General features: G+C 44.3%; 1 long non-coding RNA gene across 1 annotated transcript; it reads left to right on the forward strand.

The window, feature by feature from the left end:
• The first annotated feature begins 1,682 nt into the window (after positions 1 to 1,682).
• On the forward strand, positions 1,683 to 23,918 carry LOC147412611 (uncharacterized). The gene is made up of 3 exons (XR_015184186.1): positions 1,683 to 1,733; positions 23,413 to 23,555; positions 23,718 to 23,918. It is a non-coding gene; the product is annotated as an uncharacterized LOC147412611 (long non-coding RNA).
• Positions 23,919 to 24,936: the final 1,018 nt, after the last annotated feature.

The raw sequence follows: 24,936 nt of genomic DNA on the forward strand, positions 1-24,936 counted from the left end.
CGCACTTGCGGTGAGAGCCCGGGGGAAGAGGCGCTGCCGGGGCCGCCTCGCCGTCCGGCGGCGGGGCCGGCGCTGCGGCTGCGCGACACCAGCCCCGGCCCGGGCCGAGGGAGCTGCAGCCCCGCGGCCGGGAGGCCTCTCCCGGCGGGAGCGCCGCTGCGGGGCCCCGGAGGGGAGCGAGGTAACGCGGCGTCCGCCCGCGGGGCCTCCGGTCCCGCTCTCTGCGTCCCTGCCGCCGGGCCCGCTCCCCTTCCCTGGCCGCCCCGTGCCTTCGGAGAGCCGCCTGCCGGGGACGGCCGCGGCGGGGTGGAGGTGAGAGGGTTTCATCTCGGCGCTGCCGGGGGGGGAGGCAGGGAGGGAGGGAGGGAGGGAGGGAGGGAAGTGCTTGAGGGCCCTTGCCGTAACTGCAGACCGTGGGGGCTGGGAGCTGAACTGGGAAGCCGCAGCTTTCGGGACTTGTCACCTTGGCCGTGACGCCGTACTCGAGGTCACCTCGCCGGGAAGCGAGGGAGGGCAGAGCTGAATCGTTGGACTCGGAGATGCGGTTGTGTTTAACTGAAGCAAAATGACAATCAATGCCCCTGGTTGTGCTTTCTTACAGCACACAGTGGGTTTTCCTTAGGAGAACCCTCGCTGTTGAAAGCTGCGGGAACGGAGCCGATGGTTTTGAATTCAGGTGGCCTCTTAAGTGGCAAATAAGTATGTTCCATGGGAAGATAATGTTCTAGCTTTTGGCTTTGTAGGTGAGGTAAAAATTTCAGCTGTTGAGCTGCAGCAGGCACAGTTCTCTGTAGCTTCAGTAATGCCAGTGTCAGTAACCCTTGCTGCTTGTCGGCGTGGGTTTTGAGGGGAGATGGTATTTTACTTGGTATGAAGGACTCGACACTGTTTTACTGTCTGCAGTCACAATTTGATGCTCTGTTGACCATTCGCAGTGTGTTCAGAAGCGTTCTTAGCCTCACCTTCCTTCAGAGAAGTCCTCTCTGATGTCTCTGGTGTACCTACTGTTCTACAGTTTCCCAAACCTCAACCCAAATCAAAAGGCAGTACCTAGGAATCGCTCCCTTTTGGGTGGAGTTTCTAAACAGTTTTGTGTAGATGCCTCCAGCAAAGAAGATAAAAATAGTCATTTCAGTTTCTAGGTGCTTTGCCTGAAGTTTCTGCAAAGCTTTAAGCTCGCTCACGTAAATCAGTGAGGCTTTAGAATTATCTCTTGTTTTATTTTGTTTTGTGGTTTTGTTTGGATTTTTTTAAACACAACTTTTCCTGTGTCCCTTGAAACAACTCTCCTGGTAGAGGTGGAGGGAGAAGGACTGGGAAGATTCATGGCTCAGGGGTGACGTAGCCAGGCACGCTGCTGGATGCAAACTCTAACGGACTGGGGCCCGTGGACTGCAATTAGACAGCCCAAACTGCTACAGCCCCCAAAGGTGTTCCTGGTGCTTCTGAGTGTGGCTGTGCTCGAGGCAGGAGTGTTCGGCCTTCCTGTGAACCGCCAGTTGAGCCCTGTGTTTGAGGGTGCTGTAACACTGGGTAGTATGATGACTTGGGGAACTTTTCTGCCCAGTTAGAATCCCACAACTTTGCAAAGGCAGTAACTTTTGTAATTACGTCTTTTTCTACGAGGTGCTTGGTGGACGAGGAGAAGCTGAGCCTGGAAAGCTGTGGCTGAGCAACCCCGAGGCGATACTTACGGACTGGTCCCACGTGTGGGATTGGAGAGACGGGAGCAGGTCAGTTAACAAACACCTCCATCTCGGGGGGACATGAAACGAGCTTTTTTGGCAATGAAGGGGGAGGGGAATGGCTAGCTTCATCTAACTAGAGACAGGCTGATTCAAAGTGTGAAAGTCTCCTCGAAAACAAAGAACCCTGAAGTAGTGGAGAACTTGCTGTGCTTCAGAAGGTTTGGTTAAAATTTAGGCACTCACGAATAAGAACCTCTAAATACCTGTAGCCTGTGCACGTAAATACAACGTAGGCAGAGAAGTTTCTTGGAAAAGCTTTAGACCTCTGCCGTGCTTTACCAGTTCAGCAGTGTCAGCAACTGGGGATTTTAAAAGCTCTGATTCTCAGATCAGAGTTCACGGTACAGGTTTCTAGGTGTGCGCTGTGTGTTTTATTCTGGCAGAAGAACAGGCCTGTATGCTGTGACCCCTGGGGTACCTTGTGGGTGTAGCTATCAGTACACCTTCAAGGTGAAGAGTGTGTGTATGTCCAGAGAACCCAGTTATTTCCAGGCCCACCCAGTTTCCTGGAGGATGGTGAGGACTGTGCAAGGACTGAGCTGTGAACGGAAGGAGTTTGCCATCAGCTGAAGTAAGGGTCTGCGGGGTTGTTTTGTGATTAGGAAAGATAATTGGCTGCTGGTCTTCCAGTTCCTCGAGCCCCTTGCTTCTGTCAGGAAAAAGGGCAGCTGTCTGGTACAAGACCAGTTGTGCTGGTGGGTTGCTGGGGAGGTGTTCAAACCAGGGCTCGCTTGCCAAGGGCAACGTCAGGTGGTGAAGAGGGAGACCCCCGGGTCTGAGTTGCCGGGGCCAGGAGCAGCAGTCGGTCTCTGCCCAGACTTCTGGAATGCCGTGGGGACAGGTTTGCTCGTGCCAGGCTGGGGTCTGTTAGATACAGCCTACGCTCAGCCACGGGGAGTGGAATTTCGGGGTGGGATTACTGTGCAGCACAGGGGGGCACAAATTCCTGTGTTTTCATCTCCCCCTTTAGCGTAAGACTTAAGTTTTTATACGGTGCTGACTCAGCAGCCTATTTCAGCAGCTTAGAATTAGGAAAGGTTGTTTCACAATTAAAGCCACTGAATTTCGTGCTGCTAGTCAGAAGCTGGAGATGTGAAGTAATTCGAATTCAGATGTTTCATGTGGCTGTAAATGATTCCTGGGTTGTCACCTGGGGGGTCAGTCTGTGGGCGCGGGGGTGGAGGCGGCACAGCAGGAGGTGTGTTCCTGTGGGGCGGGTGGCGAAAGGGTGAGCGTGCGAGGGGAGACCTCTGGGCGTAGTCACAAGGGAGACTTGTGCAGGACTTGCAAAGTGGGGGTTTTATGGTGGTCCTACGCTAGTGTGGTACAAACTGCCTACAACGGCGGGCACTGGTGCTGCGCTGCAGAAGGGAACGTCCTAACCCCTGGCCCGTGTTGCCCCCGAGACTTCCTCATGTCACATCCCACTTCTTCGTTGCCCCTTCCCCATGGGCTCAGGGTTACAGTCTTCCCGTGTCTCAAGTGTGTTTCTGACCGTCAGAACAAATTTCTAATGAGTTTAATATTTAGGAAAATGAATGTAATACTTATTGTAGTTTACTCATGCATTAATTACCGAGTTGGAAAAAAAGCCGTGTTCTTTGAGATGTGAGCCATGTTCAGCGTCCTTGTTGTGATCCATTTTATACTCATGTTGTGTAATGCTGACCTTGGGGATGAAGGTATTTCTACGTGTTTTATTGACTTACATCTTGAAAGTGAGGTGTTGATATGTACATTAGATGTTAGGCAAGACAAAAACATAATAAAAAAGCACAGTAATGGTATCTTTCCTCTCACCCAGTTATTATGGTAGAGCAAGTTTTTCTTGTTGGGGCTTTTGTTGTTGTTGGTGGTGGGTTGGGTTTTTTTGTATTTAGAATGGTCTGTCGGTTCCTGTTTAGACACAGAGGCATGTGAGATGTTAAAGCTGTTGTGACCTGATGCATCTACAGCTCCAAATTAAGTGGATGAGTGGGTTAATTGATACAATATTGAAACAGAGGAACCTATTTTATTGTAGTTCTGATTTTGCATACATACGGGATATGATGTAATAATATTTATGCAATGCATGAGTAACTATTCATTATTAAAAACTGTAGAGCCTGAGGTGGTCTGGCAGGTATCAGGCTTTCTGTGTGTGAGGTTAACTCCTTCAGGCTCATTTTCTTTTAAGAAAATGTTTAGGCTCTGCCATATCACGAATGCGGCATCACAAAGTAAAGAGTGAAGTAGTTTAGTTGTCCAGCTGTTAGAAACACCGTAGGAAATCCCTGGCTTCTCAAGCCGTAAACTGTGATATGAGTTTGCATAATACAGGCGTTTCTAATTTGTCTTGGTTAGAGAAGACACTTCACTATAGTCTGCAAAGGAAGTGTGATTTGGCCATTTTCTATCTGTTTCCATGTGAAACTTTTTAATGGCTTTTTTTGCTTTCTATACCTTTAGTGATGATTGCTAATAAGCTTCAAGAACTTCTTATTACATCTGTGGTTTGTTTTTTTTTTTTTTAAAAAAAAAAGGAGATAAATGTAATTCTGTCTCTTTTCAGAGGTGTTGGACCCACGCAGTCGTTGTCAGAAGTCCTGTAGGTGACTTCAGAGAGGCACCTATCCAATTATTTGCTTGAGAGTTGAAATACAGAATGAAGTCAAGTGTAATCGCCTGTGTCCACACTGACATTTTCTTTGAGGAGAAAGAAATAGCAGAAACAACTTCTAACCTGCTGTACAAGAGAGCGGAGTGTCCTTCCTGTTTGGCTCGCAGGCAGCGCGATGCTTGTCTTCCCTGGAGTTGGTAGGGATCAGAACGACCCTTTCTCACGGGGTCTGACGTGCGTGTCTTGCCTGCAGGAAGGCGCTCAGCTGCCGGGCTGCCTGCCTGCCAGCCACCCACCCTGCCTGTACAGGCTGCTGCTCCTCTGGCGTGGGGAGCTCTGCACCAGCCTCCGTCTGTGTCAGGCTGGGTGTCCAGGCTGGGCAGCTGCTGGGGAGTCAGGGTCAGCCCAGGCTCCTCGTTCCACCTGCGCAGTGAAGGGGCGGATGGGCACGTGGAAGCGGCTGATGCGGATGTTCAGAAGCCGAACGTCCAGCAGCGCTGCAGCTCGTGGCTAGTGCCAGCTGTGGGCGCTGGCTCTGAAGCTGCCTACCTAGTCTTTCTGCCTCTTCTTCTGGAGGGGTTGTGCTCAGCGAGGTGTATGAACAAGGCCTGCCAGTGTTCTTCCCTCTGAGGGCTTTTGTGTGCTCCTGTGCTCAGCCATCGGTTTGTAAAGGTTTGCTGGTACAATCTAGGAAGTTAAAGTGGTTTGTGCTGTGGTAGTTGGGGGAAGTGAAACCCTGACTTTTAACTGAAAATGGTGGAAGGATCAGCTCCTCGAATGGACTGTGCTGGCACTAAGGTTTGACAACTTCTGTACGTCTTCTGAAGGAGAAATCTCGTTGCATTTGGCAAGACTATGGGTGTCCTCTCTTGATGTCCTGCATCTTTACGTAGTAAGAGCTTGAAAGGCAAGGCATCAAACTTTTGTTTGAACCCAAAAATCCGCCTACGATTTTCTGTTGTTCTGTAAAATACAGAGAGTAAAATTTTGACTACAGTAGCAAAGTGAAGTGAAGCACCACTAGAATTCATGTTTGAATGCATCTTAGCTGGTTGAGCCGTTTTATTCCATTTTAGCCCTTAGGTGCTTGGAGCAGACTGGCTTGTCTGTTGACACAGTGACTTGGACAAAAGTGTAATTTCAGAAATGCTGTAACGCTGCTGTGGTGGTAATACAATGAAAGCAGAGTTAAATTCATGCTTTGAGGTGTAAGGTTGTCGGTATTATTTGATGCGGTAGTCTTTGTATCTCTAAAGGAGTCTCACAATGTTGCTGCTTATATATAGAAACAATAGCTTGTAATTCACTAGGCAATGCTGAACTGTGAAACAAAATTTTGTTACCTTCTAAGGCAGTATTTCCTTTCAACACACAAAAAAAACCCTTTGAGAAATTGCAAGGCCTGTTTATTAGAGAAAAATCATAATGAAAATGGGGTTTTCTGTTTACATACGGCCTTTTGTTTAGTTGGTGATTCTTGAATTGTTCTTGTTGCTAACTTGGGGTGTATGGAGGTATCAAAGTTTTGATTTATTTCCTACCAGCTCTTGGCCATTTCAAGCTCTTGAGTCTTTCCTCAAGATTTCCGTGACTGCTTCAAAATGAGTATGTGACTGTTCAGTTGGGCGTTTCTGTCAGGTGCTTATTCAGCTGCAGGAAGACAGAACCAAGTTGTAAATCCAGCTGTAAAGAAATCAGGGGGAGACTAGATGTCATGTTAGGGGAGACATTAACAAACGAGCCGACGTTGCTAAATTACTGCTTTGCTTAACAAGCCTGAGTGCAAAGCAGCTGAGGACACTGAGAGTAAACAGCATACAAGATACCTGTTGGTGTGTGGTGAGTGTTGTAAAACAGATAGGTGAAGTGGAGTAACTTTTCGTTTCCCACAGTGCTCGTGCCCCGTAGCCTCCTTGGTTCACTGTCCCAGTGCTCACGGCCCAGCATCGTTCCAGTTGCCATCACTTCCCGTATTCCGTTTTTCAGAAGTGGGCACTTCTTGTCCACAGCCTTCCAGTCCCTTCTGCGGTTTCATAGGGAGGGGCTGAGGCTGCAAAGCGGATACAGGCATTGTGGTGCGGCTTATGCCTCTGCCTTCCTTTCTCACACCCTCTCCCAAACTACCCCAGCGTCCAGCTCCTGACCGGGGGTTATTCTGCGGGCTGCAGCGTGGCCTCGCAGATTGTCGGCATTGTACAGTGTAGCTCCGCTTCCAGCACACCATTTCTGCGCCTCGCACGGGCAGGCTTCTCGTGCTTCTGAAGAGCTCTTTGGAAAATAGTCTCCTGTCCTTTTGTTTCTCTTTTTTCTCCAGAGGTTTATAGCTTCTGTGAGCTGTGAATAGGGCTGGAGTAGGACTGAGGAATTGGAGACCGTGTAGTTATTCTGAGATTGTTTTCAGTGTTGGAATTTTGTCAGTGATGAGATGGGAGGTCATTAGCCTCTACCTTCCCTGGTTCTTAAAAGGATGTGTTGTCTGGTGTGTCGTGGGGGTGTTTTTTGGAGAACCTTCTCCTTTTTTGAGGCGTTTGTTCCATACTTTGTATAGATTGCCTGCTGAGTTGTTTGAGCAATGAGAGGCTGCCTGAATAGACTGCGAGATTCAGCTCTGCTGGCATGAAACTCGTTCAGTAGCAAATTTAGTACCCATCTGTGGTACCGTATATACAGCTTGCTTTAGTTCTGTTTCTTGAATAAACCTTAAAATACTGTGACAAAATCGGTGTTCTAGAATGCAGATATTGCTTTCATAACCGTTCTTCTGTTTGCTACTGTAGATCACCTCTTGATCAAGTCACTGAATATATTCGTGCTTTTGTAATTCGATCAAATAAATACACGTATAGCTGACACTGCATGCTTACAACTCCATCAGCTGGAGGCTTCAAAGTGTTTCACAAAGTAGCTGCATCTATACTGGGTCTAATATATAACGTGGGACTGATGTTTATGATCAGTGCCCCTGGAAGCAGGCTAACAGCTTATGTCTCTCAGCTACAACTTCCAGTTCTGTCACATACTTCTTAAGGGTGCTCTTTGGCTGCTTGTTGAAACATCTTCTTTTTCAGGGTGTAAAGTGAACCTCCTCAAAATAACATGCTGGCCTGAAAACAGTTGTCTGTCTTATGTTGTCTCTCTCTGTACAGCTTGTTTGTGTGTCCGGGTGAACACAGTCGCATCCAAATGGTGTGGAAAGGTTGCCAAGTAGCTGTCTTGAAGTTGATGACCCTGCAGCTGTAAAAGTTACTGGCAGGTTTTGGCACTGTTAGTGAAAACTGATTTAGATTTGGAAAGCAGAAGAAAAGAAAGAGATTAACTCCAGAGACCATGTCAGCTTGGGTTTGTTCTTCAGTGACAGGTTCTTTTCCTCAAAATTGCAGAGAAAGTAGGAGCAGACCCTGCTTATTTCCATCCCAGTTGTGCCTCTGTGCTGTTTGCTGCCTAAACCAGTGTGTGCTACAGCAAGGCTGTATGTCCTGTTTCAGGTGCAATATCAGTATGCGGTACCCAGTGGGAATGTTGAAAGGGCTGTGGGATGTTGCAGCTAATCCATAATGCTTGGCATTGCTCCTCAGGGGAGGTTTGCAATACAAGTTTTCTGAGTTGTGTATGATGAGATGTACAATGAGTCTTTCCTTTTGTGTTTGAAACTGCCGAGGTGGGTTTCTGTGTAGCACAGTTCTGGTTAAGCAGTGGGAACTGGAAACTGATTCGGGCCTCACTTCTGCGGGTCCTGCCTTCAGATCAGTAATGAACACGTTTTTATTGCTGCCACCCCTATTATATTTGACATCCAGTGGAGGAGGTTGTTTTCTGGAGTTCTCGATACAGCAGCTTTTGTATTTGCTTTTAAAAAGCTGTATATTTAACCTAGCTAAAATGTTACAAAAGACTTTCATCACAGATGGATCTTGCTTCATGTTCTTGTGTGGTTTTATCCGTTGACCGTTAAGCAAACGGTTTTGTGGTATTCACATTTGTAAGCAGTGAAACCCAGTGTAGTGTCTGTAGGAAACTGAGAGAGATTACAGGCAGTTTCTTACATTGAGGTAAAATGAAGCTGGTTTTATAAATACTTGGTATCAACTATTTTGACTTCTGGGCTGTTTGAATTAGCTTTGTAGTACTGAGGCTTAATCATCTTTACTGTTAGGTGTAAATAGCAGCAGGAAAACCAACCCAGTTCTGCTGCGAGTATTATCTGTTCCTCTGTTTCCTACCACAGAAGTGGGTTTTTTACCCTCAGATTAATGTTCAGGTTGGAAGGGACCTCTAGAGATCGTTTAGTTAGTCCGAGCGCCCTGCTCCCATCAGGGTCACCTAGACCAGCTCCAGGGATGGAAACGCCACAACCTGTCTGGGTAAGTTCCAGTGTTTGACCACCCTCACAGAAAAACAAAACAAACAGCAAGGGGGGGGGGGGGGGGGAATAAAGAAACCACACCCACCCAAAACTTCCTTTTTAAGTTTCTTGTGTTTCCAGTTGTGCCTGTTGCCTCTTGTCCGTTCACTGGGCACCACTTGGGTGAGTCAGACTCACTCTTTTTTACTGCTTCCCATCAGGTTTTTATACGCATCAATAAGATTCTTTCCCGCCACCCCCAGTCCTTCTTGAGGCTACAAAATCCTGGCTCACACAGCCTTCCCTTGTATGCCCGATGCTCCAAGCCCTTAATCGGGCTCCAGTATGTCCATGTTTGCCTTGTACTGGGGAGCCTAGACCTGAGCCCAGCACTCCAGATGTGTCTCACCAGTGCTGAGCAGAGGGAAAGGGTCACGTCCCTCGACCTGCTGGTGCTCTTCCTAATGCAGCCCGGGACACTGTTGGCCGCCTTTGTGGCCGAGGCGCATTGCTGGCTGCTTCACCCAGGACCCCGGGTCCTGTTCTGCAGAGCTGCTTTCCAGACAGTCTGCCTCCAGCCCGCAGTGAGGGACGGGGTTATTCCTCCCCGCGTGAGGACTTTGCATTTCCCCTTGTAGGACTTCAGGAGATTCCTCTCTGCCCGTTTCTCCGGCCTGCCGAGGTCCTGCTGAATGTCAGCACAACCCTCTGGTGTGTAAGGCACTCCTCCAAATGTTATCATCTGCAGACCTGCTGAGGGTACACCTGTTCGCTGTCCAGGCCATTAATGAAGGTGTTCAGCAATATTGGCCTCAGTGTTGACCTCTGGAGCACCACTAGTGACTGGCCTCTGTGTTGCATTACCGCAAGGCTGCTTCTCCTCACTTCAGTTTCATTTCTCTCTCCGCTGCATAACAGCCAAATCTGGTTTAGAGCTCTCCAGGGTGTGTTTTGTTGTTACCTCTTCCTTTTTTTAACATGCCGTCCTCTGGGGTGAACGTGTACGCGCTGCATTTCATTTCTGATTACAGCAAGGCTTGTTTTGTAGCTTTTAGAAAGCTTTTATGTAGATATCTTGGGTATGGTATGACTAAAGTAAAAGTGATAAATCCCGGGGCTGTATTTTCTGATTTTTGATGGTATGTGTTACCTGAACAGAAAACACAGGAATGATCTAAAATAACTGAATATAAGTCGTCATTTGACTAAGAAGGTGTTCTGTACCAGAAATACAGTTTTAAATTGTCCCATGTTTTCTTTACTTCAGAAGAGTGGCATATGTTGTGCATAAAGTAATTTAACTTGCCATGGTAATTCAGGTCATTCTTTATTATGTTCTTTTTTAATGGATGGTTCTTAAGGAATTTGTGCATTCACATGTATGTTTGTGAACCTGCAATGCCCATGCAGAGATGGATTTAGTACCTTTACAGTCTAGATTTCTGGTTTGAGTCTGATGCCTGAAACACCCCCAAAACCCACCAACAAAACCGCCCACCATAGGATAGGTGGGAAGAACAGACTAAAGCTCTGCTAAGCATTTAGAGGTTGTGCCAGCATGTCAGGTTTTGGTGAGCTTGTGTTCTTATGCCAGCAGTTGGAAACCTAATCAAGGAAATACATAGTCGTTTTTAACCACGGCTATATTAAAGATGAAAGACTTAAGAACAGAAACCAGTTGTTTTAGACAGTGTAATGGTGGATAGTCCTCACTCCAAAAGAATTCTGTTCTCTATAAAAGGAGGAGTTAAAAGGTGTAGGAAGAGTGATATGTTACGAAAACAGATGGCATGGCAATATTGTTAGTCGTCCTTTTGAAGTGGGATTTTGTAGGAGGGATTGCCCGAGTGGACAAACAGGAGGAGGGGAGGATGTGTTGAAAGGAAGGCTGGGAGCGGAAAAGGAGATGCAGAGCATGTGAGGTGAGCTGGGGGGGAGGGTGGGGGTGGCTGGAGGAAGAGAGTGCTGAGAGCCAGGGCTGCAGAAAATGCTGACGTGGGAGTTGCAACAACAGGGACCAGTGATCCAAGGCTGCTCCCTTTTGGTTTCGCTTGCTTTGGTTCACGGGGCTGACTCATCCCCTGGAATTTCTTATCTCCAGACTTGTGGAAGTAGATGAAGTGTTAGGTGAGGTTGATTGCTCTGTGCAGTGGGAGAGGAGAGAAGGAGAACAAAGTCCCCCTGGCTGAGAAGTGTCCAAGAGGTGTTGAACATAGTGGAGAACTACAGTGTTCTCGTGAGCACTGTGCAGTTTGTGAGCACGTTTTGTGTTGCCTGCTTTCGTGAAAATTTGGACGGTTATTTTTAGGTTAAGGGACGTGAAAATGTAAATAAAATGAATTCCAGATATCTAGTGTTCATCTTGCCCGTGTATCAGCAGAAATAAACTAAAACCAGCCAGACTTCAAGCCTGACTGCAGGGTGATGCGTGCACAAGAAAATACTTTTGCTGGCGGAGAAAGCTTGGTGGAGCTGCCTAATCTAGGTGCCTATGTGGCAGATTTAAAAAACAGAACAAAACACAAACACAGTGAGAAACAGGTCACTTCTTCAACTGATCATCTCTTCTTTAGGCTCAGGAGGCTTTCTGTAGCCTGTTTGTTTGTCATGTTCTTCAGTTGCTTCCATAAATACCTTACTTGTTTTGTGGGAGCTTGAGTTGTTGAAAGAAAACCTTAGCAACATCTGATTCTTTCCAAGATAGTCTTCGGCTTTTTCAGAATGTCATTCTCTTGTGGAAACCACTAGCAATGCGATATTTTAATTTTATTAATAATCTGGTTTCTGTCAATAGTCATCTGTCTCGTAGTAAACCATTTAATTTCACTGGATGTTTGAATTCTGTAGTTTCTAAAGGTTGAGCGGTTCGATTTTTTTACTTGTAGTACCCTCATGACCAGGGACTTGGTATTTTGATAGCAGAACATTGACGGCGAGAGGCCGAAGCTTATACATTTGACAATAAAGTTGTGGAGATAAAATGGTGATGGAAAAGTAACAGTAGATCAGAGTGGCGTTGGCCAAAGACCCTTTAGTAAGAAGTTGGTTTAGGAGAAACCTTGGCGACTAAGATTGCAGCGTAATGCTTTTATTTATCTGAAGATAGATAATTTGGTGTAGAAGGGTCAGGAGAAGCACAAGTAATGCTTAAAACTGAGTAGTACAAAACTTTGGCCGTTTTTACAGCTGCTTTGCAGCAGCCATCAGTTGAAACTGGAAGCTTGGTCATACAGGTGAATCTGCACCTGCCTCGAAGGTGGATGGCTGAGTTTTCAAATCCAGTAGCTTGCATTATTTTTCTTTGATGTTTCGTTAATAATCCTAGATGTTTCGTGGTGTGCAATAGTGAACAGGAGTTTCCTAGTGCGAGGGTTTGATGCAGCAGCCGTCACACGGCGTAAATGTTGCTTTCTGAAGCCGTCTGATTTCATTGGGCTTGTTTGGACAAAGGCACGGTGTGGCTATTTGTGAGTGCCTTTAGACTAGAAAGTCACTTAGAATTGTGGGGCAGGGGGAAGCAGAGGGGAAAGCCTGATGCGATTTATTTGCTGAGCTGAGGAGGGCTGGGGGGTGTTTTGGTTCGGGTTTTTTCTTCAGGAGGTCGACTCAGTCTGTTGTCCTCAAATGACTGAGTTCTTTGTTAGCACTAATGGAGGTTTGAGCTGTTCTGGAGCTGAAAGTAGTTTACTGTTTCAGAGTATTTTGTGAGCTGCCTGTGGATGCTGCGATGAGTAACTAAAGAAGGGCAGGGGATTTTCTACGAGTTGTGTGTCCTGAAATGCTGCACACACTGAAGCTCTGCAGAGGAATTCTGCTGTTTCAGCTCCTCAAACCAGGGTACTGCTAGCACTAGAGGTAGTGTATTCATGTGAGGATTATGTTCTGGAGTTGTCTGTGTTAACAGAGACCTTGATCCCTGGCTATTGACCAGTAGCAGCCACAATAACAGGATGAATGTGTCAAAAATGTCACCTTTAAATATTTTTGTTAGCTTGCCGTTGTTGTAGGAAATCATGTATTAGATCTATCTTTTTGTTTTAAGACAGTTTCTTAATAGTTGAGACATGATTAAAATTTCAAGGGGCAATCCTTCCGTTGGGTGCAAGGAAGTTTGTCAGGAGATGATCTGCCTGGTCTGGCTCCATAACATCGAGAACGTGGTTTTTCAAAAGTATAGAATGATCACAATTCCTATAAAATCAGTGTGTGTCTGGCTGCCTCCAGGAGTTCCACCCTTAATCCTTTTTTCCTAGAAATACGCTACAAATGTTTTTAGTTAGAAACAATAATTGGAGCCCTGCATTTTTCTAATGCATAATTGTCAAGGAGAGTTACTTATTTGTAGGAGAGAAGCAGCAGAACCCACGGTCTCATTTGTGAGTCGTGTATGGGCTTAAGTTTTTAGTTCTTCAGGATGGTAACTTTGAAGTGATTGCTGTTGTTCATGCAGTCATAACTTCAGGGTTTTGTCTCCCCCACAACTCCCCAGTTCATGTCCTGAACAGAGTTTTGTACCTCAAGACCTGAAAACCTCCTAATAGCAAGAGTAATCAAAAGGCTTGCCGTGTCAAACCACTGCCCTTTTAAGCAATATCTCTGTTGTTGGGTGCTTTTACTGGAGTTATTTGAAATTGGATTAAACTCTCGCCAGAGGATGATTCCTTCACGTTGGCCTTTCCAGACTGTGTTCAGATTGAAAGCTGAGAATTGTGTGCAGAACCTTTGCAAAGGCTCTTGATTTTTTTCTTGCTTTTAATTCTACTCCTGCAAAGAAATTGTTTTCAGTGTTTATCGCCCATACAGACTGCCTGACTGCATTTGTGTCTGAGTGCCACGTATGCAGTTAGCAAATGATTTTAAAAAATTTAAAATATTTGAGCAATTCTTAATTTGGTATTTTAGATGTGGAATATAGAGCGAGGGATTGGATGACCTGTACAGGGTCGCGAGGGATTTGAAGGGGGGTTCGTCCTCCTTTTCTTGCCTTTAGGTGCCTTAATCACAAGACCATCATTTAAGATAACAGCGTGCAGCAGTGCTTCTAAGAAACCCTCACCAGATCTGTGCCTTTGTGCTGTAACGCTGTGTGCAGATTTGTACAGCTAAACTGATGGGCAATAGGCTGGAAACAGGCGCTGTAGAATTGCATTGAAAAGTCGTCAAACCAAAGGTGTTATTAAAAGGTTGTATTTTGAGGGGAGCCAAAGATGTCCGTGTTCATCAATTTCAGCTTGATTTCATTAAAGTTTATGCTTTTTTCATCATGTGTTAAGAACAACTTTGAGTATTCTTCCACAGGAAGGCTGAGTCCTACAGCTATTTAATTGTGTTAAATTGTGTTAATATTCACTTACACACACAGCTAGATCCAGCGTGTCTGTCACCAACAGCATCAATGAAAGGGCCCTCTATATTCAGAATCACAAGGCTCTTGCCTCCAAGGACTGTGTAAATCTTAGCTGTGAATGCTGCTGGCCATGAGGTCCAAAATGTTGCGTGTCTCTCTTTGGAGTGTGTAGCAGCTCAGGAAACAACAGCAGCTTCTGGACCAGCAGTCCTAAGAGACCCTTTATGGAGAAGATTCTGGGGAGTCCAGATTTTCCAACTTCCATCTGAAGAGACACCAATATGGACTTTGAAAAAGAGGATCATGATAGTGTCATCATCAACAGTGGGCAAATCTCAGTACAACCCAGAGAATCAGTTGCAGACTCATCTACTTTTTGCAACAATTACACGTAAAGTTCTCTGCAGTTGCAGGAATGGCTGGTGATTCTCACAATTACTCCCTCTCTCTGCTGGTGGCATGGTGCACTCTGTGTCTTTTGACCTTTAATTAGAGGTCTCGCAGTTTATTAGAGGATACTGTGAAATGTCTGTCCACAGTGCACGGTCAGAGGGTACTCCTGGAATAAAATTCCTCCCTGAGTTGTCTGTGTTTGGTAAGGAATGGCTGTGATGACTGAAGCAACCCTGTCTCATCTTTAGTTCCTTGTTCCTGAATTGTCAAAACCACCAGTGCCTGGGAAGCTTGGCTGGCTTTCTCCTGCAGTCCTTTCTGCTTCTTGCTTCAGGCTGTGCTTGGTTTGGAAGACAGCCCTAGAAAACACAGGGCTTCTGGTTCAGTGAAGGAAATGGACCTTCTATTTCCCACCTGAAGTCTGTCCATTCCTAAACCCAATACTCCAGTCCTTCACTTGAGTCTTGATGGGCAAGATCTTATCAGCTGGGGAATTCCCTGGGGATTTCCTGCCCGCCCACCCCAGCATGAGCAGTGTCTCAGTGCTCTCAACAAGCAGTGTGGTGAGGGCTGGTTGTAAACCACAGGGGTTAAGTGGCGTATCAGATCATGGGCGGTGAGAAACTGCCGCATGTGTGTGGTCTTCCCGATTCACACTCAAGTGTTTTTCCAAAAGAAACCCCAACAAACCAACACAAAAAACTTTTTCTAAATCTTGAATTCCAGGTAAAGGTTTGACCTGGACATCATGTGAAATCACAGTGGTGCTTGGTAGACAGTCCTTTTCGTGTCTCTGGGATTTCATATATTCTGAATGCAAAGGGACCTCAGGCCACTGTGGGTTTTCTTAAACTAAACATCCCACAAGTGTGAGCAAGTGCATTCTGACAATAGCCTAAACCAACAACAGAGCTCAAGGCAGAGAGAGGGTAAGCCTCTTAGGAGAGAGTGACATCTACAGCCTCGTTTATATGATATAATCCCCTACTGCCTTAAGACTGGCCTGAGTTGAAAACTCTAGTCCAGAATTGGACTTTGCAGAATTTATAATGGGTGATAACATGACTTGGATCACAAACTTGCTCCTGAGCTCCAACTAAAAGAGTAGCCACATTTTCTGCTAGGTGTTGCAAAAATGTATAAGAAGAATCAGGCCTGTTCAAAAGTCCTTGCAGTAAGAGTATACACAAAGGAGAAGGGAACTTGTCTTAGCCCCAGGATTTGCAAAGGGAACTGGGAGAGGCTAAGTGACTTGCCCAAGGTCATGCAGGGATTTTTTGGCACATCAGCAAACTGAACCCAGCCCTCTTATGTCCCAGTCTAACATTTTAAGCACAAAACCATCGTTTTTCCAGAAGAAGCAGCTGTCAGATTAAAAAGCAAAGGGTTTTTTTTGTTTGTTTTATTCTCTTTTTTTTTCCCCTTTTCTTCCCACATTTGATGTACAGGAAAGAACAAATTAGCTCATTTAAAAACAACTGGAATTTTCACCCCAACTTGAGCATATTTTTCCAGATTCAAAGCCATTTGCTCAATATTTTTGTTTCTTAATCTTATTTTCTATGAACATGAGACTCTCTTCCTCCCAGAACCGCCTGTGCCTATGAGGGCCAAACCACCACTTGAAAGGCTATTCCTGAAGTATCTGGGGCCCGTCCAGAGCTGGGGAACACTGAAAAACTTGCAGAGAACCTTGGCTTCTCACCCTTTGTTGGCATATCAAGGCAATCTGCAGAGAACCCATTCCAGAAAAAAGGTTTAGGTTGCAGATGGGTGATAGAGAGACCTTTGAATAACCTCAGGACTTTGGTGGCTTGAAGAAAATGGAAGCTGACTCCAAACCCATTTCTGGTGTGGTGTTTGGTTTGGCAAAAACAAAGTCTGATTGATGAGGTTTGGCGAAACTGAGTCTCCGGTTTTGTAGCCAATCTCTGCTTCAAGAGATCGTCAGTTCTTGGGTGTGCTTCCACACATTTGAATTTCCTCACTGCTTGGAGCCTCCAGCAAAAACAGAAATAGCCAGCAGGTCCTTCTGTGAGCATTCAGAATCAAAATACAAAGTCAAGAGTGGTACAGTCTTTTCTAGTTCTATGCAGCCGTGGAATCAGATCAATGAATGTTGTACTAAACAAAGCACTTGCTCTTACGTCTTAGGACAGAAACAGAAAGTCATCTTTATTCTTTCATTGTCCTTCATCCTGGACTTTATAAGACACTCTTTTCTTTTGGGAGGTCTGTGAGTGTTGGGCAGGATGGTGCTCATAGGTAAAAGTGACAACTGTGTTGTAACTTCTTTGGAGAAGTATGCTCTGGACTTGTTCACCAGGGACACGCATCAGATCCCAATCCATATGGACGGGCTTCTGCTGTTTCAGTTTCTGGCCTATTCACTCTGTATATCTGTGCTGGGATTGGTAACCAAGGCGTCAGTTGTGTTGACAAGCTGTTGTCAATGAAGAAAACACATGGCTTTTTCTGGCCCACATGAAGGATGTGTTGGTTGTAACCCACGTGAGTCATTGTACTGGATATGATCTTCACCCCTCAGACAACTTGTGCTAAAATACTGAAATAGCTGGAATTGTAAAAATGGCTCTGAAAAGCCCCAGTTCTGATGTGAGGAATGTTTCTTCTGGAGTCAATATTGCCAAGGAAGCACGTGAGAAGACTTTTCAGAGGTCTCCGTTGCAGCCCGGCAGGAGAGAATGGAAGGATCAAGGTGTCTTAGTTTTGTGGAAGCTTCCTGCAGGGTCCTTGCTGTCCTGCAGGTAGGGCACAAAAGTATCTTTATGCCTGTAGAGTCTGAGCAGTCTCCAGCAATTCCTGTTTTAGGGCCCTTAACTGGTACTGATGATCTGCATCTAAACTTATCCTGGTTTGCTTTTTTTTTTGTTATCTTGAAGTCCATTTGTCAGGGCTTTCAGTCCCATTAGAAACCTTTAGATTTCCTCTGTACTTGAAGTGTGCATTTTTGCAGAATCCCGCCTTGCTACTGAAGTTATGAGTTTGGTTTTTCCCTTTCTGTTAATAATTGCAAAGAAATGCACTCATGGAAATCTGCTAAGCACAAAGTTTCAGAACTGAGCATTGCTGTTTACTTTCACGCACCATCAAATGCTTACAATTTCTATGAGAATGAATTTCCTGAACAGTGTCTTTCCTGGAAGTTCCTGACCCCATTCAAGGTCTTCCTCTGCTTATTTATCTGTTGTTAATCTCCTGTGGTTTCTTTTCTGGACTTGGCTTGTCTCACAGCTAATCCAGGTTCTCCATGACAAAATAACCCTGTCTACTACTTCTTCCTTCTGGCATGGCTCTCCATGAAGTTTCTTCTTCCCTTCCTGCAATGTGTACCTTTCCTATAACCTGACATCTCTTTCACTCTTCCCATTGCTACAAAATCTTCCTCTGCAAGTAAGTAAAAGATCAGGCTCTTCTGGTTGTAATCACCTCCTTAGCATGTTCATTGTCATCGTTAAATCCTCCTTGCTATTCCCAGACTGATGGATGCTTCTTGGCCAAGGTTAATAAACACCAACAAAGAACCATTCACAGCACAGCAGTAACAATTTGGTAGTAACTTCACTAACACAAATGGAATCCATGAGCATGGATTGGTTTCCTGGAGGAGTGTAGCCCAGCATGAGGAGTATCCCATGTGCATGTGCAGGAGGATGTACACTGAGTGAACGCATGCTCCAGCCATAGCTAGGTGCTTCTGGCATTTGGAGAATTTGATCTGGGACTGTCCCTGCCCTGTGCTGGGTAATTGGATCTCCTACTCCAGCCAGTTCCCTCGCAGCATGTCCACTTTAGCACTGTCCTCCCAGCTGCTGCCTTAGCTCCACAACCCTTCCTTTGTCTGTTGATCATTGCCCATCCCACTCCCTGCCTCTCTGTGGAGGATCACTGCTCACTATGAAGTGGAAACTTCTTTCTCCCCCGTTCCTGGCTATTCTTCATCTGCTTAAACAGTCTCCATGAAGTAGGGCCTGTTTCCACCTTTGGTTTTGAACACTACCTGTAAAAATGAGATTTTTTTTTTCGTTGTCTGCAGATAGGCCTTTCAATAAACATGTAAGTAAGGACTGAAAAACACATTAAAAAAAAATCACATTAATAAAAATGAATCAGTGGATTCCCAAATTCCGATGAGATAAGCAGATGCTGTTTTAAACAGAGACAATACCCTGTGTTAGCTGCGGCCCTGAAAGTAGCAGCCCAAGTCCAAGCACAGACTTCACAGGTGTCTACTGCTTTTGTCAGACTATTCTTTCACCCGCCCAAGTTTTAAAGCTTTCAGAAGAGGATTGCTTGAGGTTTTCCTCTTGCCAACCCGTCTGTAGCCAGAAAGTCAGTGGGAGACAGAGAGACCCATAAAAGGTAACAGCTAAATAAGTAACATGCAGAAATTCCTCACACTCACCTCTCTATTGGCAAGGGAAGATGCAGCTGACACGGATTAGCTGAGCATGAGTTTAGAGAGAGGCTGGATGCAAAGGCCTCTAGACTTCTTTTAACCCTAAAAGCTTTGGAGGTAATTAACAAACCCCAAAACTAATTCAACCGATCCATCTCTGTGTTTTCTTGACTCTTTCAAGTGAGGACCTGTTGCTGTTGGTTTTTTTCTGCTCCCAGGAGAAAATTTCTGAATAACTAACAGTACTCAGAAGATCTTGTTTCTTCTTGGTCTCTTGTAATAGCCTCAGTGGGCTTCTCTCTACAACATTATGTCACTCATTGCAGTGTACAGGAAACAGAAAAAATGCTATCTTTATTTCTGCAGTCTTTGCCTTAGGGCTAGGTTAAACTGAAGTCACATGAACTTGCAGGGTGAAAGAAAGGAATAGGATGGAAAACACACCCCTGTTCTCTTCTCTTCCTCCTTGCAGCAGAGGGAGAAAAAGTTTTGTTTCCACGTGGAAGATTTTTCAGATGTTTATTTCTCGGGAGTGAATTGGAGCTTAGGAAAAGCTTAGTTCACTTCCCCAGATCAGCTGCAATTCTCTAGTGCGACTTTGTCCACTAGAGCCTGGGGTAACTCGGCTCTCTCATGTGCATAGTTCAAGTTCTGTCATCTCTAGGTAGAATAATTTTAGTTATTAAATTCATGCGTTCCAGAATCCAGCAAATTCCTCTGTCTTCTGCAATTCCTATACATCTTCCAGAACCAAATGGTGCTTTAACTCTTCCTACCCTTCCTAGCAGCCTTGGCTGCACCTGCTAGAAGCAGAGATCTTGAGTGCATAAAATCCCTCTCTATATGCAGACAGCTCTGCTTGAACGGTTATCTTTATTGCAGGCAAAGGATGAAGAATAAAGTGTTGTCCTCTGTGCTCTGCTGAATGTAGGAGTCTTTCTGTCATTTTGCCAAGCCTGGAGAAAAAAAGCTAAGTTCTGCAACTCAAGGGAACAAATTATGTTTAGCTGGAAATTTTGGATTCCCTGGGGCAAATGATCTCTTCTTTCTCATTTCACCCAGCTTTAAAATGGGAGTAACACACCTTATCCACGTAGAATGGAGATGTATGACTCCATAGCAGAGAGGAGGAGTTTGTGCCTGCTAACTGAATAAATATGTAGATTCAAAACTATTCACAGATACTCTAAGAAACCTTTTTGAGGATGTACAACTGGACAGATCATGGAGTAGTCAAACTTGTCAAGATTCTGTTTTTGGAAAAGGGTCACCCTTGTTAGCTGTCACCCATGCTGTAGGCTTATGAAGTGTCTGAAATAGCCAATGATTCAGGTGAATCAGTGAGGACATTGCATTCATGACATTCACAGGGAGTTGAAATTGCCCAGTCTTTCACTTTGAGAAACCTCCCAGGGTCCTAGCTGGCCCATACAGAAGACAAGCAGTTTTTACAGTCTAAAACTCCAGAGTTACATTTTATGTGCTTTAGAAAAATTATAAAGGAGCCACAGCCCCATGCTGCAGTGTACATAACATGTATGATGGGCTGGAAAAAAATTTCTTTTCTACAGTTAGTATTGTACGGGGATGTTTATCCCTTTGCTTGAATCATCCAGCCATCTTAAAGCAAACCTATCAGGAGAGGTGGGCTGTCAGAACTCCCTGTTGTAGCAATTTCTATGTCTGTCTTGGAGTGGAGGAACCTGAAGCATCAAAGTGTCTACCTTAATAAATTGCAGGAGAGTTTAGAGCATAAGCTGAATTCTGAAAAGCAATGACACGATTAGCAAGCTTCCAAGAATTATCTCATAATCATTGCCACACACATGCAGACTGCTCTCTGATTACATGACTAAATAACACAAATTAAACCTGTCTTTTTCTAATATGTCTAGTCATATTTTTTCTTTCGATCTGTGAAGGGTAATCACCCATTAGTCCAGCCAAACTGCAGCTCAAAAGAAATGCTCTCGGCCTTGTTTGCTCTTTCTAGTGTTGATAAATGGATCAGTGTCACTGTGGTTAGCTATGTTCCCTTCTTTTGCCCTGTTAAAAGTACAGTCAATTTGAGCTGGGGTCTACTAACAGGGACTGGAAACAGCAACAAAACAAAAGCTACCTCATCGCTGACCAACACTTGCATTAAGCAAATAGTGTTACTTTGTAGTGTAGCATTGCTGATGGTTAGGATTGCCACTGCACTTGTTCTTGCTTTGTCTCCTATTCAAATCTGGACTTTTGTGTCCTGCAGCAAGGATACCTCCTTGACCATTCTCCTGGGACCACTTAGCCCACTGGAGTGGAGGATTTCTAGGGAAAGTGGCATTTTTGCTAGCAGATCCATGAAGCATATGAAGGATTAAACCAGCCTCTCTGTGAAAATGTGAACTGTCTGTGATACATGTGTTTTGTGGAGAAACAAACCAACTTGAGCCTATTAGCTGTCTACTTTTTGTGTAGGTAGTGGAACTAACCCCACAGCTACAATGATACTATCATTAACGAAATAAGCAAGGAGAGATTTGTGGGGAGAGATGACATTGCTGGTTAAAGCAAAAGATAAGAAGCAAAGAGAAGGCATTTTTTTGGCCTGAAACTGAAGAAGCAACATTCCAGATAATAAAGATGGGGGAAACTTGCTTTGCAGCTTGAACTGAATTGTGTTAATCAGCTTGATATTTGTTGAGAAAAAGGTATTTGGTGCCTATGGAAATGAAAAGTACATTATCAAAAGTAGTAAGTTCAATAATTTCTGTGTCATAGAGACAGATGGCAAGAGCTTCAGCTATAGTGTAGGGAAAATTGTGATATAAAACCAGCATCTCTATTGTGCTCTGGTTTTTAGGATGAAGTAGGGTTAGGAATTTGACATCCAAAGCTCATCTTTTGAAGATGTTTTGTGGAATGCCTTTGAAGATCAAGACTAAGAAGTCAAACAGAGAGTGGTTATATTGTGAGAAACGTTCTCCCACCGTCTGTTTCTGTCTTTTGCAGAGTGTCTGCATGAAAATGTTGTGGTGTACAGTAGTTGATGGGTTTCACCCACATACTTTCCATGGGGGCATTTTGTGCTTTGGATAGAATAGATCACGTTCTGGAATGAGTACATGTAGGATGGAAAGCTTTGATGGTTTCTTTTGGATGGGAATGGGACTCTTATTCTATGGGGTATGTACATGTGTCAGCAAGTTTTAAATCTATTGCTTTGGCATGCATGGCCCTACTCCACTTGGGATATGTTTGCCATGAGAAATTTTGCTTCTACTAAAGTATTTGGTGGGGCAAGGGCAATTTGGAAAGTTCAAAGGGAAACTTTGAGGACAATTTCTTTCAAATGATCATCTGCTAGCAAAGGCGGTAGTTTCAGGATGTTCTGGACAAGTTCCAATCTAGCATGAAATGTGATAGCTAAGTGTGCTGTTAATAGGTTTTTTCTTTTTATATTGTAGTGCGTTTTACATATGTTCTTCAGGAGGCTCATTTACATCTGTGATGTCTGTCTCTGGAGGAGCAGCAGCCTTGTTTGCTGAATGTTTTGTGGCTGGTACCAGGGTTATCAAGAATATTCTCCTCACCGCCAATCTGATATTCTCTGGAGGTTTGGCTGCATATTACACATTTCAGGGAGCGTTTTGGATGGCTGCTATGTTTCTAGTGGCAGGTGTGCTGGTCCTTGTTTATTTCTATCTCTAAGGTTGTTTGTAGGCTGCTATTTTCAAGGTGAGGTTGGTGTCTAGGAAGTATCCAAAGACAACTTGATGGTTTGTGACCTACGAATGGGTGTCGGGAACACCAGAAACGCAGCCCAGATAGAAGGATATTATTGAATATATGCAAACCACAATTCTCCTGAGAGCACAGGTCAAGGCCCACGATATCACCTTTGCCCCTCAGAAAGGTTTCAGTCACCAGTTTCCCTGCCCACAAGGCTGCACTTCTACAACAACAACAAAAAAAGAGACTTTCAAATTAATTCATTAAACAGTCATGAACAAAAACTTAGTAATAAATCAGTCCTGGTAAGAAAGCCACCTTGTGTTTAGTGCACCTGTCATGGTCTACAGACCTACCATACACAGTCAGCCAAATCACTCCCTCTGGTAAGCAATGGTCCCAAGGCATATCATAAATATCACTCAGGTAAAGGCTATGTGGAAAATGCAGCTGTGGACAGCTCCAGGGAGGCTGGATCAGTAGCACAGCTGGTCAAAAAGGGTGGAGAAGGGGGAAAAGGTGGCAAATATCTGCCTTCAATTTGGTTTCTGTCTGATGTTGTGAATTTATGCTTTTCAAAATGGTCTGACTGCCTCTGGGCAATAGCTCCCAAAATTGTGTTTTTATGCAATATGTGGTTAGGAAGTTGTAGTAATCGCAGTACTAAATGCCCAGCACTTCACCCGCAGGGAAAGAAAGCAAATGCATTGATGTGAGAGCTGTATGGAACTGACAGACAAGGCAGAAACTGCAAACCACTGTTCTGAAACTTGTTTTCTGCTTTTTAGGCACCGAAATGATCCATTGTGCTAAATGGTAGTTTTGTCTACTTTTATGTTCTTACAGAAAACATTTAGAAGTGCAATAGGTTCTGCCAGAACCATGAGTTTGGATCTAAACCTCCCTTAAATGAACTCAAATCATTTCCAGAAGTTTACTCTCAAAAGACAACTGACATGAAATGACAGCATCATACCTGAAAATTAAAGGTGAGCCATTCGAGCACATTTAACAACTTCATGGTGACATTCATTTGTTTTCTCCTGGTGTACTCATGGACAACTCACATCTGGAACATGGAAACTGGTACCAGTCAACAGCAACAAAGATCTCTCATTTTAATTTCTCTCTCTCATTTTATTCTTCTGCAGGTGGTTCTAGAGTTTAGACCTGGCAGTGGAATCTAGAGGGCATTTGTACCAAACAAAATTATTCCCAACTGATTTTTTTTGCCGTTACTGAAAGTGAAATTGGATTGCTATCTATTTTATTGGAGGCCATGGTGCTGGGACCAAAAGATCTTTGAGCATAAAGAGCGCTAAAATTAAAATAACCGTATGGGTGAGCTTGGTTGGAGCTGAAAGCTATGAGTATTTCTTTGTGAATCAGATTTAAAAGGCCACTCTGGATGAACATCCTGCACTGAAAAACCCTTTCCTGTTTTAGTAACAACTCTGAAAAAGCAATAAAGAAGCAATTTAAAGCACCCGTTGCATTTGTATTGGCTTTTCACAAAATGGATTTTCACTTGTATATCTTAACTGCTCTAGAGGTTTAAACTAGGACACTTTGTGTGGTACATTTCATTCCTAATTTATAGTCAGGTTCATTTTCTGGCTATTGTGCTGTTTACTCTAGATTATAAACATGTAAGTTTTTCTTCTCTCTCTCAAAGCAATATATTCCACAGAGAATAAAGCTCTGACAGCCTCAATCATTCAAAAATATGCAGCATCACCCAAAAATCATGACTTTGACTGAAATTCACAACATCTTAATACTAAAGATAACAATAATGAAATTATTTTTATAGTGTATAATTCGAGTTTTGAACCATTACGTTGCCCTGAGGGTACATACTTGCAAGAGTTTCTATGTGACTACGAGAATAAAAATATAGGGGGTTCTTTACTTGTATTTCTCTCTTAATTGATTGTTTCCAGAAAAAGATTTTTTTCTAATTTTTTTTTCTCCTTTGTTTTTTTTTAACAAGGACTCAATATTGCTAATATTCATGAAGGAATGACAATTTATAACACTGACTTTTAATTCAACATGTGTATCCCTTGCTCTTATCAGGGTGAGTGGTATTTTTGAGCCTTCTGGTTTGCCATTTTCCCTTTGTGTCTTCAGAAAGCCAGCATGTGAAAATCTCTCTTTCTGAGTAGGGTAACACCACATACTCCCTGACTTTGACAATCAAAGTGGTTTAAGGAAATGTGCAAATTCTTTTCTTTATTGCAAATTATATCTAGGGCCTAATATATCTGGCAGAATTTATTTGAAGGACCCTCTATGTAATAATAAGCTTGAGAAGGGCAACTTCATAAAAAGCTAGAGAAGTAACTTGTGCTACCTTGCAGGAAAAAA

Source organism: Leptosomus discolor, unplaced genomic scaffold (assembly GCF_034619465.1).
Source record: "Leptosomus discolor isolate bLepDis1 unplaced genomic scaffold, bLepDis1.hap2 HAP2_SCAFFOLD_134, whole genome shotgun sequence".
Taxonomy (NCBI): Eukaryota; Metazoa; Chordata; class Aves; order Leptosomiformes; family Leptosomidae; genus Leptosomus; species Leptosomus discolor.